Below are 14,408 nucleotides of genomic sequence, written 5' to 3'. Positions count from 1 at the left end.
TAATAATAAGACAGAACAGTTGAAACTGGAGCAGCAGCATGGTCAGGTGGACTGGGGACAGCAAGGAGTCATCATGTCAGGTAGTCCTGAGGCATGGTCCTAGGGCTCAGGTCCACCGAGAGAGAGAAAGAAAGAGAGAATTAGAGAGAGCATACTTAAATTCACACAGGACACCGGATAGGACAGGAGAAGTACTCCAGATATAACAAACTGACCCTAGCCCCCTGACATAAACTACTGCAGCATAAATACTGGAGGCTGAGACAGGAGTGGTCAGGAGACACTGTGGCCCCATCCGATGACACTCCCGGACAGGGCCAAACAGGAAGGATATAACCCCACCCACTTTGCCAAAGCACAGCCCCCACACCACTAGAGGGATATCTTCAACCACCAACTTACCATCCTGAGACAAGGCCGAGTATAGCCCACAAAGATCTCCGCCACGGCACAACCCAAGGGGGGGCGCCAACCCAGACAGGAAGATCACATCAGTGACTCAACCCACTCAAGTGACGCACCCCTCCTAGGGATGGTATAAAAGAGCCCTAGTAAGCCAGTGACTCAGCCCCTGTAATAGGTTAGAGGCAGAGAATCCCAGTGGAAAGAGGGGCACCGGCCAGGCAGAGACAGCAAGGGCAGTTCGTTGCTCCAGAGCCTTTCCGTTCACCTTCACACTCCTGGGTCAGACTACACTTAATCATATGACCCACTGAAGAGATGAGTCTTCAGTAAAGACTTAAAGGTTGAGACCGAGTTTGCGTCTCTCACATGGGTAGGCAGACCATTCCATAAAAATGGAGCTCTATAGGAGAAAGCCCTGCCTCCAGCTGTTTGCTTAGAAATTCTAGGGACAATTAGGAGGCCTGCGTCTTGTGACCGTTCAGTACGGCAGGACCAAATCAGAGAGATAGGTAGGAGCAAGCCCATGTAATGCTTTGTAGGTTAGCAGTAAAACCTTGAAATCAGCCCTTGCCTTGACAGGAAGCCAGTGTAGGGAGGCTAGCACTGGAGTAATATGATCACATTTTTTGGTTCTAGTCAGGATTCTAGCAGCCGTATTTAGCACTAACTGAAGATTATTTAGTGCTTTATCCAGGTAGGCGAAAGTAGAGCATTGCAATAGTCTAACCTAGAAGTGACAAAAGCATGGATACATTTTTCTGCATCATTTTTGGACAGAAAGTTTCAGATTTTTGCAATGTTACGTAGATGGAAAAAAGCTGTCCTTGAAACAGTCTTGATATGTTCTTCAAAAGAGAGATCAGGGTCCAGAGTAACGCCGAGGTCCTTCACAGTTTTATTTGAGACGACCGTACAAGCATTATTAAGATTGATTGTCAGATTCAACAGAAGATCTCTTTGTTTCTTGGGACCTAGAACAAGCATCTCTGTTTTGTCTGAGTTTAAAAGTAGAAAGTTTTGCAGCCATCCACTTCCTTATGTCTGAAACACATGCCTCTAGCGAGGGCAATTTTGGGGCTTCACCATGTTTCATTGAAATGTACAGCTGTGTGTCATCCGCATAGCAGTGAAAGTTAACATTGATTTCGAATGACATCCCCAAGAGGTAAAATATATAGTGAAAACAATAGTGCTCCTAAAACAGAAACTTGAGGAACACCGAAATTTACAGTTGATTTGTCAGAGGACAAAGCATTCAGAGAGACAAACTGATATCTTTCCAACAGATAAGATCTAAACCAGGCCAGAACTTGTCCGTGTAGACCAATTTGGGTTTTCAATCTCTCTAAAATAATGTGGTGATCGATGGTATCAAAAGCAGCACTAAGGTCTAGGAGCATGAGGACAGATGAAGAGCCTCGGTCTGATGCCATTAAAAAACCTTTCACTGTAATAGCGAAGGTGTAAATTTGGCAGTCGTAAACCTAATCAGTATATTTGACCTCTGAGCTTCCCTATCAAATCTAACAATTTCACAATGACAAAATGGTTTGATGAAGAATGCAAAAACCTAAGAAAGAAATTGAGAAACCTATCCAACCAAAAACAGAGACCCAGAAAACCTGAGCCTATGCCTTCACTATGGTGAATCACAAAAATACTACAGTAGGAACAACACGTCAGAAATCAGCTCAATGTAGTTGAAGAATCCATAGACTAACCCCTTCTGGGAAAATTGGAAAACACTAAACAACACGGAGAGTTATCTATCCAAAATGGAGCAGTATAGATAAACCACTTCTCCAATCTTTTTTGGCCCTATATCAAAGAGCAAACAGCAAAAACATATACATGATCAAATGAAAATCTTTGTAACCGTATTCGTCATCTGAAGAAGAGAAATCATCGGACCAAAGCGCAGTGTGGTAAGTGTTCATGCTTTCATTATTAAAACTGAACACTATAACAAAATAACAAAGGGAATAACCGAAACAGTCCTGAAAGGTGCAAAACACTAAACAGAAATTAACTACCCACAAAAACACTGTGGGAAAAAGCTACCTAAGTATGGTTCCCAATCAGAGACAACAATAGACAGCTGCCCCTGATTGAGAACCATACCCGGCCTGAAAAAAAGAAATGCAAAAACATAGAAAAAGGAACATAGAATGCCCACCCAAATCACACCCTGGCCAAACCAAAATAGAGACATAAAAAGCTCTAAGGTCAGGGCGTGACAATCTTAGAATCATAGAAACTATTAAAGACTACCAGAACACACTCGATTCTTGTATTACATGAACTACAGGACAAAATACAAACCCTCCAACCCAAAAAGGACTGTGGTGTTGATAGTATCCCAAATGAAAATATAAAATATACAGACCACAAATTCCAATTGGCTATACTTAAACTCTTTAACATCATCCTCAGCTCTGGCATCTTCCCCAATATTTGGAACCATGGACTGGTCACCTCAATCGACAAAAGTGGAGACAAATTTGACCCCAATAACTACCGTGGGATATGCATCAACAGCAACCTTGGGAAAATCGTCTGCATTATCATTTACAGCAGACTTGTACATTTCCTCAGTGAAAGCAATGTACTGAGCAAATGTAAAATTGGATTTTTACCAAATTACTGTAAGAAAGACCACGTATTCACCCTGCACACCCTAATTGACAAACAGACTAAACAAAACAAAGGTAAAGTCTTCTCATGCTTTGTTGATTTAAAAAAAGATTTTGACTCAATTTGGCATGAGGGTCTGCTATACAACTTGATGGAAAGTGTTGGGGGGGGGAAACATACAAAATTATAAAATCCATGTACACAAACAACAAGTGTGCGGTTAAAATTGGCAAAAAACACACATTTCTTTCCACAGGGCTGTGGGGTGAGACAGGGATGCAGCTTAAGCCCCACCCTCTTCAACATATATATCAACGAATTGGTGAGGGCACTACAACTGTCTGCAGTGCCTGGCCTCATCCTAAAGAATCTGGAGTAAAATGTCTACTGTTTGCTGATGATCTGGTGCTTCTGTCCCCAACCAAGGAGGGCCTACAGCAGCACCTAGATCTTCTGCACAGATTCTGTCAGACCTGGGCCCTGGCAGTAAATCTCAATAACATGAAAGTAATGGTGCTCCAAAAAATGTCCAGTTTCCAGGACCACAAATACAAATTCCATCCAGCACACAAAAAAACTATACATACCTTAGCCTAAACATCAGCACCACAGGTAACATCCACAAAGCTGTGAACGATCTGAGAGACAAGGCAAGAAGGGCCTTGTATGACATCAATTAATTAAACTTACCAATTAGGATCTGGCTAAAAATACTTGAATCAGTTATATAAACCATTGCCCTTTACGGTTGTGAGGTATTGGGTCCGCTCACCAACCAAGAATTCACAAACTGGGACACACACCAAATTGAGACTGCATGCAGAATTCTTCAAACATATTCTCTGTGTTCAACGTGAAACACCTATCGGGTACGAAGGTAAGACCCAGATGCAGAAAACGTACAATTAAAAATGGTTTAATAATCCAACAGGGGCAGGCAATAGATAGGTCAAGGCAGGCAGGGCTAAGTAAACCAGAGGTGGGGTACCGGACGGCAGGCAGGCTCAGGGTCAGGGTAGGTGGAGGTCAATAATCCAGAGGTGGGACAAAGGTACAGTTCAGCACGCAGGCTCAGGGGCAGGCAGAGTGGTCAGGCAGGCAGGCTCAGAGTCAGGACTGGCAGGGGTCAAAACCAGGAGGGCGAGAAAAGGAGAGACTGGGAAAAGCAGGAGCTGAAACACAAAAACTCTGGTTGACTTCACGAACAAGACAAATTGGCAACAGACCAATCGAGAACACAGGTATAAATACACAGGGGATTATGGGGAAGATGGGTGACACCTGGAGGGGGGTGGAGACAATCACAAAGACAGGTGAAAAAGATCAGGGTGTGACAGTACCCCCCTCTAGGGGCTCCATCTGGCATCCCACCTGGGTGCATACCTGGTTGACCGGGGTACCGGCGGTGGTAGTTGGCGATGAGGGCTGGGTCCAGGATGTCTCTAGCAGGGACCCCGCACCTCTCATCTGGGCCATAACCCTCCCAGTCAACCAGGTACTTGAAACCCCTGCCCTGTGGTTGAACACTCAGGAGGCATCTCACCGTGTACGACGGATGGCCATCGATGACAGAAGTCAAAGGGCTGTGAGACAAAGGCTTAATCCTAGACACATGGAAAGTAGGGTGAATACAGAGGGTACAGTGTAACGAAAGTGGAACAGCAGTGGGGCTAATGACTCTAGAGATGGGGAACGGGCTGATGAAACAGGTTGAAAGTTTACAGGACTCAACCTGGAGAGGCAGGTCCCAGGTGGAGAGCCATACCCTTTGCCCGAACCGAGAGTGTGGAGCAGGAGACTAGGCAGCGAAGAGTCGTCTCTAAGTCCTGGTTGGCTCGCTCCGACTGGCCATTGGCCTGGGGGTGGAATCCTGAGGACAAGCTGACCGACGACCCCATGAGCGTGCAAAACGCCTTCCAGAACCGGGACGAGAACTGCGGAATCCGGTTGGAGACCATGTCCACCGGGAGTCCGTAGACCTGGAAGATGTGCTGCACCATAAGCTGGCCGTCTCCTTGGCCGAGGATAGTTTGGGGAGAGGAATGAAGTGGACGGCTTTGGAAAACCAGTCGACCACAGTTAGGATGGCAGTGTTGCCCTCAGACAGGGGGAGACCCATGACGAAATACAGGGATATTTGGGACCAGGGACGGTGAGGGACAGGCAGTGGTTGGAGAAGACCAGCTGCAGCTTGCCGAGGAATCTTGTTCTGGGTGCAGACCGTGCAGGCAGCGACAAACGAGGCAACAACTGGAACCATAGTATGTCACCAAAAGCGTGGCCGCACGAAGGCCCGGGTCCGACTAAATCCCGGGTGACAGGCAAGCCTGGAGGAATGGACCCACTCCAGGACCACGGAGTGAACAGCATCAGGCACAAACATCCAGTTATCTGGGCCCCCCCAGGGTTCGGCTGGGACTGCTGCGCCTCCTGGACCTGTTTACCTATACCGAAGCTGCGTGCCATCGCCTGGCACAAGGTGGGAAGGATGGTCTCCAGCTTCGGGATGGTAATCGTGGGGTTATAGCGGTGAGACAGGGCATCCGGCTTGAAGCTCTTGGACCCCGGCCAGTAGGAGAGGAAAAGTTGAACCGGGTAAACAGCAGGGCCCATCTCTCTTGCCTGGAGATGAGGCACTTGGCAGTGCGGAGATATTCCATGTTTTTGTGGTCAGTACACACAATGAACGGATATTCCGTCCCTTCTAACCAGTGCCTCCATTCCTCCAACACCATCTTCACCGCTAGAAGCTCCAGATTCCTCACATCGTAGTTCCTCTCTGTGCATTGAGGTGGTGGGAGAAGCGGTGCTTAAGGTCTCAGAATGCCCGGTCAGTGGCAGAGGACCACGGGAATGGAACCTTGGTAGAGGTGAGTGCAGACAGGGGGGAGGCCAGGGTGCTGTAACCCCAGATAAAGTGGCGATAAAGTTAGCGAACCCCAGGAAGCGTTGCAGCTGCATCCTGGATGTAGGCTGATGCCAACCCACCACCGCTCTCACCTTCTCGGGATCCATCTGGACATTTCCAGCAGAGCTGATGTAGCCCAGAAAGAGAATGGTGGAGCAATGGAACTTTCACTTTTCCGCCTTAACAAACAGCTGGTTCTCCAGAATGCGCTGGAGAACCTGTTGGACGTGGAGTATGTGTTCTTGGGGGGATCGGGAGAAGACAAGGACGTCATCAATGTAGACAAAGACGAACCGGTTCAGCATGTTGTGGAGAACATCATTCACCTGAGCCTGGAACACGGCAGGGGCGTTGGTGAGACCAAAGGGCATGACCAGATATTCGTGGTGGCCGCTGGTCGTGTTGAAGGCGGTCTTCCACTCGTCCTCCTCTTGTATCCGCACCAGGTGGTAGGCATTTCGTGTATCCATCTTGGAAAAAACAGTGGCCCCCTGGAGAGGCTCGAAGGCCGAGGAAATGAGTGGTAGCAGATAACGGTTCTTTACAGTAATGTCATTGTAATGTCCTCGGTAGTCAATGCATGACCACAGGGTATTGTCTCTTTTCTACACAAAGAAGAAACCTGCACCAGCGGTAGAGGAAGAGGGACAGATAAATCCTTTAGCTAGGGAATCCCCAGCGTAGGTTTCCATGGCCTTGGTCTCTGGTCCCGACAGAGAGTACAGACGTCCCCGGGGCGGCGTGGTGCTAGGGAGAAGGTAAATTCCGCAGTCATAGGGGCAGTGCGGTGGAAGGGAAGTGGTCCGGGACATGCTGAACACCTCCTGAAGGTCCTCATACTCCGTGGTAATGGCAGAGAGGTCCGGAAAAACTTCCGAGCCACCAGGAAGATGTCCCGGGGCAGGTTGCGCCGACTTCAGACAATGGGCGTGGCAGAATGGACTTCAGCCCATGATAGCACCCGTAGACCAGTTGATGAGGGGATTGTGTCACTGGAGCCAGGAGAATCCCAGGAGAGTCCCCCAATCTGGGGGGACTTGATGAGCAGGAATTGAATGGTCTCGCTGTGATTCCCTGACACACGTAGGTTGATAGGAGTGGTGTTATGGGTGACCCGACCTATAGAGCGCCTGTCCAGGGCTCTAACATCCATGGGAATGGAGAGGGGCTGAGTGGGGATGTTTTGCTCAGAAGCCAGTGTGGCGTCCAAAAAGCTCTCATCGGCTCCAGAGTCAATGAGGACCTGGAGAGATTTGGACTGGTTTCCCCACAGCAGAATGACATGAAAAGGGGGAAGCAGAAAAGGTATCCATATGGCCCACCGGAGTACTCGCTCCTACCAGCGAGCCTGGTCTTTTAACGGGCAAGAGGACACAAAATGACCAAGAGTCCCGCAATACAGACAGCTCCTTGCGTTGATCCCGTGTTGCCGTTCCGCTGGCGACAGCACAGCTCTGCCTAGTTTCATAGGCTCAGGACACAGTGCCTCGGTCGTCTTTGGTGACTCTCGATGAAGGTTTTGAAACGTTGGGTGCTCTCGGCAACAGGACCGTCGGGGACTTCCGGGCTGACTTGGAGGCAAGGTGGAATCCCTGGACCTGCGAGTGAAATCGAATTTCCTCAATCGCCCATCGCTACGAATGGTCAAAGTGATGAGGGAGTCAAGATCCGTGGGTAAATCCTGAGCAGCAAGCTCGTCCTTAACCTCCTCCAAGATGCAGTGCAGGAACATGTAGGACAGTGCTTCCTTGTTCCACTTACTCTCCGCTGCCAATGTGGGGAAATCCACTGCATAGTCGGCCACTCCGCGGGCGTCCTCCCGGAGCCGGATTAGCTTCTGGGCAGCTTCTCTCCTAGAAAACAGGGCATCAAAACCCTTCCTCACCTCTCCCATGAACCCCTCCAGACTCACGCACAGGGCTGGCTGTTGTTCCCATACAGCGGTAGCCCAGGTGAGAGCCCTCCCAGACATCAGCATGATGAAGTAGGCTATCTTGGAGCGATCGGAGGGGAAGGAAAAAATTAGGGCACACTGAGCTAAAATCCCCCACAGGTGCTCGGCTCTCCATTAAACCATTCTGGGGGAGGTCAACGGGGCTGCCGGGAAGGTGGAGTGGCCGGTGGGGCAGAGCTGTTAACCGCCAAGTTACTGAGGGGCGGTGGGGTTACCACCATGGCAGGCTGCCCCCCAGACAACCCGCGGAATTGCTCCAGCAGCATGTCCTACGCCCGGTCATGGCGCTCAGCCAAAGTTTGGACCCTCTCCATAAGACCACGAAGCAGCTCCTCGTCCCTACCAATGGAGGCTCCTTGGGAGGAGATGATATTCAATCAAGGTGGAAAACTGATTGGATTTTTAAAAAGTCATCAACTAAGGGAATTTAGTTTTTTTCCACCCAACTTTTAACCTAAAATCAATGACATGGTGACATTTTTGATTGATTTCATGTTGAATTCATTAATTGACAACTCAACCAAATGTAAATCAAAAGAAAGACATTGGACTGATGTTTGTGCCCAGTGGGATAGCAGCCTTGGACACAGCATAACAGAGGAAAGTAGCTTACAACCCACTCTCCCTTTAAGGTCATTCATACCACACGCAGACTCGATATGCCTTAGCATTCTGATCTGATGAAATCCCACAGGCAGCAAAACTATGTCTATTCAATGAATGATTAACCCTACTTTATTGGGAATGTTCCTCTCTCTCAGAAGTCTGTGACCAGTATATGACTTTGAACCAGTTGATATTGGTGTCGGAACTGACATCCTTTTTTTCCTGCTGATGTAAAGGGCCTTCTCATAGAAGTAGTAGCCTATGTTATGCTATGTGTTGTTATATGTTATATATTATAGTATATGTTATGTTATATATTATATGTTATATATTATAGTATATGTTATATATTATATGTTATGTTATATGTTGTTATATGTTATAAATTATAGTATATGTTATGTTATATATTATGTTATATATTATAGTATATGTTATATATTATAGTATATGTTATATATTATATGTTATGTGATATGTTATATATTATAGTATGCTATGCTATATATTATATGTTATGTGATATGTTATATATTATAGTATGCTATGCTATATATTATATGTTATGTTATATATTATAGTATATGTTATATATTATAGTATATGTTATATATTATATGTTATGTGATATGTTATATATTATAGTATATGTTATATATTATATGTTATAGTATATGTTATGTTATATATTGTATGTTATGTTATATGTTATAGTATATGGTATGTGTTGTTATATATTATATATTATAGTATATGTTATATTATATATTGGATGTTATGTTATATGTTATATATTATAGTATATGTTATATATTATATGTTATGTTATATGTTATATATTATAGTATATGTAATGTTATATATTATATGTTATGTTATATGTTATGTGTTGTTATATATTATATATTATAGTATATGTTATGTTATATATGTATGTTATGTTATATGTGACATATTATAGTATATGTTATGTTAAATATGATATGTTATGTTATATGATATATATTATAGTATATGTAATGTTATATATTATATGTTATGTTATATGTTGTTATATGTTATGTTATGTTATATATTATAGTATAGTATATGTTATATATTGTATGTTATGTTACATATTATAGTATATGTTATGTTATATATTATATGTTATGTTATATATTATATGTTATGTTATATATTATATGTTATGTTAAATATTATATGTTGTTATTTATTATATTATATGTTATGTTATATGTTGTATGGTGATTTTTTGACCCACCTCTACGCAGACGACACCATTCTGTATACTTCTGGCCCTTCTTTGGACACTGTCGTCAAATAAAATGCAAATTAATTACTTAAAAAGCATATAATGTGATTTTCTGGTTGTTTGGTTTAGATTCCGTCTCTCACAGTTGAAGTGTACCTATGATAAAAATTACAGACCTCTACATGCTTTGTAAGTAGGAAAACCTGCAAAAACGGCAGTGTATCAAATACTTGTTCTCCCCACTGTATATATTATAGTATATGTTATGTTATATGTTGTTATATGTTATATATTATGTTATATGTTATGTTATATGTTGTTATATGTTATAGTATATGTTATCTTATATGTTATATCATGTTATATGTTATGTCTCTCAGCCCCCCCCCCCCCCCCCCCCCCCCGATCCCGGTGCACTCGCTAGCTGGGGTTTGGCTCCACTCATAGACCCGCTGGTGATACACGATCAGCCTGAGCTTTGGGAAACGGGCTTATCTGATGCCTTACTAAAGGCCCCACTTTCTCCCCGTCTCAATAACAGAGCACATCTGGTGCCTCTGCAGGGAGCGCAGGCAGCGAAGGAGCGCTGTCTCTTTGGGATCCCTCTGGAGGGGATCAGATCATTTCACTATTCTCTCAGAAATCCACTTACCCGAAAGCGAGGAGACTAGGGACGGTATTTATAGGCCAAAATGTACAATCCCACATCTGGATCCAAACATAAGAATGGCATTTTGGTGTACCCCTGGCAGTTTTGAAAATGATTAAAAACGTTGGTGCAGTACAAACAGAAGGTTTCGCCAATTCGTTTGTAAAGGGCTGGTGTAAGATATATTTTATTTTGCGATACTTTGACTTGCCACCAGAGGGCGACAGTAGCCTGTTTTCGGTTGAGGCAGTGGTGGCTCACCTGTTGGATGCTTTTGCATATGGAATTAGGCCACCTCAGGCGATGATACTCATTTTGTATTTGGGCCATTAGATTTCTATACAGATAGGTCTTGGACAGAAAATCTAGAGACTCCTGTATTGGTCATAGGAACCTATCCTTAGCCCATAGCCTACAATGGTAAATATATATATAATAAGAAACTTTCCAAAGACCGAAGACGCAAGTAAAATGACGACGAAGAGGTTCATTGCGAACTGTTGGCAGAAGATACCGGCCAAGCAACTCGTTGCAAATGACTTATTTGGACGTTGAAACCTAATAATTCCTGGATTGAAGTTGCCCCTGTAGCAGACCTTTTCATTCAATGGGCGCCGTTCCAAAGCCATATTTTGTTTTATTCCACAAAAAGCTTCCGAATGTAGCTCTGAATGTAGCTTTCCCACTGATGACACACCCTTATAAAATATACAAAATGCGTATGGATTTTAACGACCAATATGTTCAAAATAAAATAAATATGTTTAGCGCAAGATTTTACATTAATTGGTTATTTTGTTTCCTGGTTGTTTACTGTAGGTATGTGACAATTCTCACGTCACACGTCCGTCATGATGCTGGTATAAAGAAGGTCGGTCCAACTATTTCAGTGATCACATTTTCAGAGGGACTGTGGCTGCGTCTGTGCTTGAAGTTCTAGCCAAATCATCATAAGGATGTCAAAAATGATGGTTGTTCATCTCGGAGTGATTGTGTTCGCTATATGTTTATCGACACAGGTATGCCAAATACATTTATTATTAATATTTTTCCTACAAAAAAATCATGTTTTTTGTCAAGTAATTCGCATTTTATTTGCGTGAGGTGTTTTTGTTGTAGGGTATTTCTTCGATAGTCTATAATTAATTGTTCGTGATATGGTTTTAACGTTATAGGGCTATGGCAGAGAGGATTTAAAGTAGCCCACCGAGCATAGACGTCAGTTCGTCCAGTTTTTATTTACATTTGGTTGATAACCTGAATTCAACAAAACATTTCACCATGTCATCATGTCATTGGATTTAGGTTAAAAGTTGGGTAAAAAACAAAAAAGCCAAATAACCTTATGTTGATGACTTTTTAAAAATCCAATCCGTTTTCTATGTTGATTCATGTCATCACATTGCTTTTCTTTATTACGTGGAAACGTTGATTCAAACAGTGTTTGCCCAGTGGGTAGTAATCAGGTAAAGTCATGCAATTATATGATCTGATCCAAGTCATAAGCCTCACATTGGTGCCAATCACTTACTTTAACGTGTGCGCACATTTTGGGACCGTTCCTCAACATCTATCTATCCATCTTGTCTTGTTGGCAATTATCCTAATAGTTGTGATGCACGTTTCTTGAATTTATTAAAAACATCTCGGTAAATGAATGATTTAAAGCCACGTACACCCGAGTCTTCCAGTCTACCAAAGGGATAAAGTTCCTTTCAGTGCTGCGCGACAAACGATACCTGAAACGAATAGCGAAGACCGTCCGATTGCGCGTGCCTGTTTGGACTAGCATTTTATGTGGTGTTACATGTACAGGCCAACGTGAAAACTGGGTGTGACCCGAACAGAGACACGAACAGGTTACATCTTTAGGGGGGGGGAACAGTTTCCTCCTGTTCATGTTTTCTTTCCAGTGTAGCGGATGTATAAATGAAAAGTGCATTGTGTTTAATTTGCACGATTTGCTATTTTTCAGCATAAACTAGCTAGGCTACCAGTTGGAAGAACATTCAGTGGAAATTTTCTTGGTTCAGTTAGGTTACTGATTTGGTCTAATCTAGGATTTTTCTTTGGATATGGCATGACAAATTGGACTACCCTACATGGTGTTCAGTAAATTGGTGGCCATTTTAATTGTAAAACATCCCTCCATTCTAAATCTCAATCCAATGATTGTTTTTCAGATTGTGCCTAGAATACCCATATGCCACGATAGCTGTTTTTTAACCTCCTGAAGTATTTGTTTGCTAGTTCTTCACAGCCTTCCTTTTCTACCCTAAAATGTAAAGTCATCTAGATATGACACCGTATTGATGGGCGGCAGGGTAGCCTAGTGGTTAGAGTGTTGGACTAGTCATATCTAGAGGACTTTACATTTTAGGGTAGAAAAGGAAGGCTGTGAAGAACTAGCAAGTTCAAATCCACGAGCTGACAAGGTACAAATCTGTCATTCTGCCCCTGAACAGGCAGTTAACCCACTGTTCCTAGGCCGTCATTGAAAATAAGATTTTTTTTAATTTTTTAAAAGTCACTCTAGATAAGAGCTCTGCTAAATGACTAAAATGTGAATGTGTCCTTTGGCTAGAATGTTTTTGTTCAAAAATAAAGAACTCAGTTTCTCAATCCAGTGGAATTAAATTTGAGATGTTGCTAAACCAAGCCTCTTCCTGTTTGCCTGTAGGTGGTCTCCCTGAACACCACATCGGGCATCCAGCCCGGCGTAGGTTCCAGCGTCAACTCCACCATGGTCACGGACACGTACAGCAGCTCGGCCAACTCCACCTCCCCTACCGGAGTGGGCATGTCACTGCAGTCCAGCCACTTCTCCCTCCTGCTCCCCATCGTCATGGCGACTTGGCTCCTGCACTGCTTTTGTTGAACCCATAACCCTTGATCCACCCTCCTGTTACCACCTCAACCACCACCACTCCCCTCAACCGCACTGAACCAAGACCACAATCCTAACATCCAGCAGCCAAAATGGACTCCACATCACCCACACCCACTCGTTCGCCCCCACAGAAAAAAGAAAATCCTAGTGCTGACTTTTTTTTTCTGAGGGGGGGGGGCGTTAGTTGGAGAGGAAGCCGCCACCATCAACCCCTCGCACCCCTCCCCTATTTTGAAACCCCATACGGAACCTCAACATGGCTCCTTGCTCTGCCAACCCTCAAGACCTGCATTTCCATAGTAACACAACCAACATCCTGGTTATCAGTCTGGGGTATTCTGGGGTATGTAGGCCTACAGGGAAGTGGTTGTCATGTCAGGTCTCTTGAAAAAAATGTGGACCACTTGTGTGTACAGAAGTTCTTATTGTAGTTTTAATTTCACCTGGGAAATAATTCTAAATTTGTTTTGTATGTGCCCTGCCCAAAGTGAAGGTTGCACATAGATTATTAAAGAGAAACTCAAGCCTCTTTTAATTAAACTATTTTAAATGGCCACGATTTGGCACTTTTTGAGTTTTTTGTTATTGGAAATGTACCAGAAGATGTGTTGTATGTAGAGATAATAAGATTGATACTGGGCTTGTGTCGGTATACCTTGTGATTTATAAAGAGTTTCTGGTCTTTTACAAGGAGGGTATAACTGGCATCTCTCCCTTTCGATGCCTGGTTGGTCCTAACAAAATGACTGTACTGTAACCATGTGGGAAGGGTTGATGTTAAATTTATATTCCCCCTTATAGTTTATATTTTGTATAAATGGCAATGTTACAATGTTAGTTTTTGTTAAATCTTCTGAAATAATGGGAAGGAATGACAATGTACAATAAATTATACTTAAAAATATTTATTTTGTATGTTTTCTCCTTACTGTTTTAAAGGTGTTTCATTGGTTGATACTATACTGTCACTGGATGCATTTTTTGTTTTGTTTTAATTGAACTTTTACTTAACTGACTTGCCTAGTTAAAGGTTAAGAAAAAATCTTATTTACAATGACGGCCTCCCGGGGAACAGTGGGTTCTCTTGTTCAGGGGCAGAGCGACAGA

General features: G+C 43.6%; 1 long non-coding RNA gene across 1 annotated transcript; it reads left to right on the top strand.

Annotated features, from left to right (window-relative positions):
* Positions 1-11,297: 11,297 nt before the first annotated feature.
* On the top strand, positions 11,298-14,205 carry LOC109900540 (uncharacterized). Its single transcript, XR_002256618.1, has 2 exons — positions 11,298-11,430; positions 13,092-14,205. It is a non-coding gene; the product is annotated as an uncharacterized LOC109900540 (long non-coding RNA).
* The last annotated feature ends 203 nt before the right edge of the window (positions 14,206-14,408 follow it).

The sequence above is a fragment of the Oncorhynchus kisutch genome, linkage group LG12 (assembly GCF_002021735.2).
Source record: "Oncorhynchus kisutch isolate 150728-3 linkage group LG12, Okis_V2, whole genome shotgun sequence".
Taxonomy (NCBI): Eukaryota; Metazoa; Chordata; class Actinopteri; order Salmoniformes; family Salmonidae; genus Oncorhynchus; species Oncorhynchus kisutch.
The sequence above is the reverse complement of the archived record's forward strand: the minus strand, read 5'-3'. Positions and strand labels throughout refer to the sequence as shown.